Below are 4,734 nucleotides of genomic sequence, written 5' to 3'. Positions count from 1 at the left end.
TGGAAAATGTAGTTGATTTGTCAATGATAATCAAATGGTGGAAAAGCTAGTGCCATAAAATAGATTTTTGATCGATCTAAGTAGTATAATCAAAAGCTATCCAAGTAAATCCATGAAGTTATTAATCATATATGGCAATTAAATATACACAAGCATAAGGTAGTTAAAGAAACAATTAGAAAAATCTCATATCCACATATCATTGCAAGTGTAAAAGCCAAGAAATTGTAGCATTGAAAAGGACAATTAGGACATCAATAAATAGAGAGATAGAGAGAGTAGGGCAAATAAATAGAGCATCATAACTTGATATATTCATAATGAGTATAGCAACATAATTTCCCCAATATAGAAATATTAAGAAAAAAGAATTATTCAAAACTACAAGAATAATTTATTTGAGTTACTACTTATCACATTACAATTGCCAACTGAACTCTGATCACTACAAGAATAATCAGGTTCTTCAATTTTCTCAAGAAAGTGTGTTGAAACAGTACAAGGATTCTCCTTTCTTGTTTCATAATATTGGTTGGCACCATTAGTATAGGAAGTATGCATGCATTTTTCACCCATAATATTGTGTGGGTAAGCAACAACATCTACCTTTTGCAGCAAGGGGGTTGTGGTTACAGCTTTGAACCTTTCACACTCACCCATATTCTCAACATCCCTTAATTTTCAGGGATAAGCCTCAATAACAAAGGAGTCATAAGGGGACATTCTCTTCAATGTTGAAGATGAAGCCAAACGAGATTCCTAGAGACCACTGGCATTTAATCCTGGAGAAAAATTATTTTTACACTGATTTTCAGGTTGATCCTTGTAACTGTTTGAAATCAAATACCGGCTAGACATCACATCTCCACCACTAAGCAAATATCTCAAACTTTGAAAATTCTGGGTAAAATAAAAAATGAAACCAGAAGTGAAGCCAGAAGGTAAGATTCAATACTTTCAAATGATTTATCAGTTGAAGCAGACCTGTCTTCTGTAATTTCCTTTTCTCATTCTCCTCCTCTAGAATAATGGATTTAGAATCTCCATATGCTGCAATTTAAATCTTGTAAGATACATTTTTATGACAGTAAGACAAATAAAAAATTGATCAATTTAAAAGTAAAAAACAAAGACTAAGGAATGTTATGCAATATTATCATGTTATGTAAAAATTATTAATTTCATTATAGACATTCATAAGTTAAGCATGTATAAAGTGCAGATGGCTAGAACTTGCAAATGCTTACATCCAAAATAGTGCAGTCACAATCAACAAAAAGTTTATATAAACCATCAACAACTTTGGCAACACCTTCATCAATAACTTTGAGAGCCAAACCTACTACCTACAAGAATTTTCTTTGTAACTTTTTGCCTCAACCTACAACCTACAACCAAAGAAATTTTTTTAACAAATATAAATGATATACTATTTTATGCTTAAAAACTAAACGGAATATAATTCCATCATATACCTTGTAGCGTGGTTAGCTTGTATAGTAACTTCATTATTGCTAAATTATATGGAGTGCTGCACCTCCAAAGTTATGGGGTTGAACTAATGTTTCCTATAAATTAATTACCAAACTACATGTTGTCTTTGCCCTTAAACAACAACGTAATTTGGACTATTTTCTGGGTATTGAAGTATAACATTTGAGTAATGGTTCTTTGTTGTTATCTCAGGCTAAATACATTCGTGATGTACTTGAAAAGGCTAAGATGGTTCATGCCAAACCTATCCTCACTCCTCTGCCCTCTGATCTTAAGTTAACTAAACATGGCACAACAAAGATTGTTTTAGTCCCTGTTGTTGCTTCTAGTGTGCAGGCCTTATTAGAAGACAAACAACAAACTTATCAGTGAATTGGAGAATTCTAGGGATGAAGAACAAAAATGTAAAAAGGCAATGAAGATCATAGGTTTTGCATTACATGAAGTATCTACAGAAGCCAGAGAAGCCAAAGAAAATCTACTAAACATCCAACCTCAAAGTGGAAGCTATGATGCCCAGCTTGTAGAATTAAAGTTAGTCTTAAAAGCTACTAATGAAAAATACAAGTCCATGGTTGATGAGGCATGACATGAGACAACTTCAAGGCAAAGTGAAAGCTAAGTGTGTTGTTTGTTGTCCAAAAAGACAGCTTCATGACATGAGACAGCTTCAAGAAAAAATAACTAGTCTAATTCCCACTCAGTTCTACTACTAGTCAACACTTACTTTGTTTCCTATCCAAATTCTTAGGTGATTAAAATAATAATTACCATCTTGTATGTTAATAATAAATACTAATTGGATTGCAATATTAGAGTTGGACAAATACCTGAATGAACTTTTGAAAACCATGGCCTAGAGGACATCCATGATACAAAGCATGAGTGCACCCGATAGAAAGCATGAATATTCTGAAAATGGCATTCAAGTAAGCATTAGTTAGGGAATTAGCATCTATAATACAAAGCTTAGCCAATGAGAGAAAGTAATGTAGTCGTTCTAAGATATGTTCTTTGTAAGATCAGTTGAGAGTTGACCAAACAGGTATACATAGTCGTTCCTGGTCAGATTCCCAGTTCAATCTAATTTTGACAACTAAGCAGCTTGTTAGAATCCCAAGTTAAAAAATAATGTTACAAATAATGTACCTATACAAAGGGAATTTGCTGCCACCTCTTCATATAAAATCCTGAAACTGGGAAATTCATCATGTAACTGCTTATATCAAAGACCTTAATGTGAGGGCACCAAGGATGAAACTCTTTACCACTGGATCAAGAGACTTTTATACCATGTGAACGACCGACTTTTAAGTTATGTGTTTTTATACGTAAACAAAACTCAAAGGGAACATCTACAACTTATTTTAACACACATTACATACAATAAGCTTTCAATGCACCTATTTTTCAACCTAATAAGTACTAATTAAACCTAATATTTTTGAACCTTATGAAGTCTTAATTGCATTATTTCAATGCACACCATACACAAAGACTAATAAGCCAGAACAAGATCCAACTTTTGTCAATACTGAGGATCAAAGCTGTATGATGTTGTCAGTACCCTCATCAAACAGGTATAAGCCTAAGTTAAAAAAAATTAAGTCCAAGGAATTAGTATTTTAACAAGTTCTCCAAGAGTCATATATGTTTGCATAGATTGTTGGTTGAATCTCATCAAAAGGGAAACTAGACTTTTAGTCTCCAATAAAGATTAAATATTTTGTAGCTACTAACAATTTCGTAAATTTAGCAACCCTTCACACACTGAATAGTAGTATGCAGAAATTGGTAACTGAGAAAGAACAAACTGAAAGATTGAATAGACTCATTTTGATCAACAATAGCTTTACTTTTAAAGTCATACGCATAATACAAAGTTTAAAAGATCACCTGAGTCAAAATACCCTTTGCTTTAGAAACACGTAGACGAGTTGCAATTTTTTTTATTGCTAAGCTATCAGCTATTGATACCATCCCTTCCCCCTTCCCCTTTTCCTCCCCTCAAACCCATATCTATTAAGTCAACCATTAGTACAACAAGTACAAGTTCAAAACTAGTTATAAAAAGATTAATAACCCTAATATTCTAACAGCTACCAAGAAGGATTATATGTTAAATATAAACCCACAAAGCAACCAATACATATCACAAAAGTCTAACGTATGCCTCGTTGCATTTACACAGTTCCATCATATTACCAACCCTAATCGAGTTTCTTTGAAATGCAGCAAGCTATATGGTTGTGCAAAGAACAGGGTGCATATACAACCAAATTCAAATAGGGCCATCACAAAGCCCTCTTACCTCAGAGACTAGGTATAAGAAAGAAAGGGAGAAAGGAAGCTGACCTGGAAGGAAGAATTGCTAGATGGTTGATGGTCTGTTGCACGACGAGACCAACTTAGAGATGGAAAATGACCCACGACAGTGATGGAGAATGGTCGACGACACTGCTGGTGTGCTTCACGATGACAACCAACTTAGAGAAACAAAGCTTAAGGGCGCAAAAGTACTCAGGTAATGTGCGGGCTAGACTATGAGTACGCGAGGGAAAGATAAAACTTACCAGCATACAAAGACAGTGGTTATAAAACCCACGTTGGATAATCCAGATCAACGATGGTGTCTATTAAACCCATTGTTGTAATGGGAAGACGACGTTGTTTTCAACAAAAACGCCATTGAAATAAAGTACATATATACTAAAATACTACTGCCTATTAAACAACGACGTTTTTTAGATCACCGTCCTTGAAAGCGCGTTGTAGAATCAAGAGTTTGTAGTAGTGAAATGAACATGATGATGGTGTAAGATAAAAATAGACAAAAAAAAATGCAGGTATTAAATAAAGTTTTTCATCTATCCAAAAAAAAAAAACTTACCAAATTTCACTTTCCATTATTTTATTTATATTATCCAGTCGACCCTGTGAGATTTATTACAATTATAAATTCTTAGAAAATGAAAATTTAAAAAAATTAAAAAGGCATATCATTAATGACGTGAATAAATTTTGCATACATATTTATTTTACATTGATCCATATGTTAGGGATATAAAACTCTTCCTACTCTCAACTTACCATGATAATCATCAATTAATTAAGTCAAACTCGTCAATTAAGTTGTTATCGGTGACTTCAAAATAAGTCAATCCAATATTTATTATGTATAATTCTAATTACATCAGTCAATCAAATTTGATTTTTTTTTTAAATTCAAATCTAAGAATA

The 4,734-nt window shown here is 33.0% G+C and overlaps 1 long non-coding RNA gene across 1 annotated transcript; it reads right to left on the bottom strand.

Annotated features, from left to right (window-relative positions):
* Nucleotides 1-295: 295 nt before the first annotated feature.
* LOC114383256 lies at nucleotides 296-4,234 on the bottom strand. The gene is made up of 5 exons (XR_003660439.1): nucleotides 4,068-4,234; nucleotides 3,850-3,962; nucleotides 2,325-2,406; nucleotides 956-1,050; nucleotides 296-782 (listed from the first exon to the last, which is right to left on the bottom strand). It is a non-coding gene; the product is annotated as an uncharacterized LOC114383256 (long non-coding RNA).
* Between the last annotated feature and the right edge of the window lie 500 nt (nucleotides 4,235-4,734).

This window comes from Glycine soja, chromosome 14 (genome assembly GCF_004193775.1).
Source record: "Glycine soja cultivar W05 chromosome 14, ASM419377v2, whole genome shotgun sequence".
In the NCBI taxonomy this organism is placed as follows: Eukaryota; Viridiplantae; Streptophyta; class Magnoliopsida; order Fabales; family Fabaceae; genus Glycine; species Glycine soja.
This window is presented reverse-complemented; position numbering and strand designations above follow the sequence as displayed.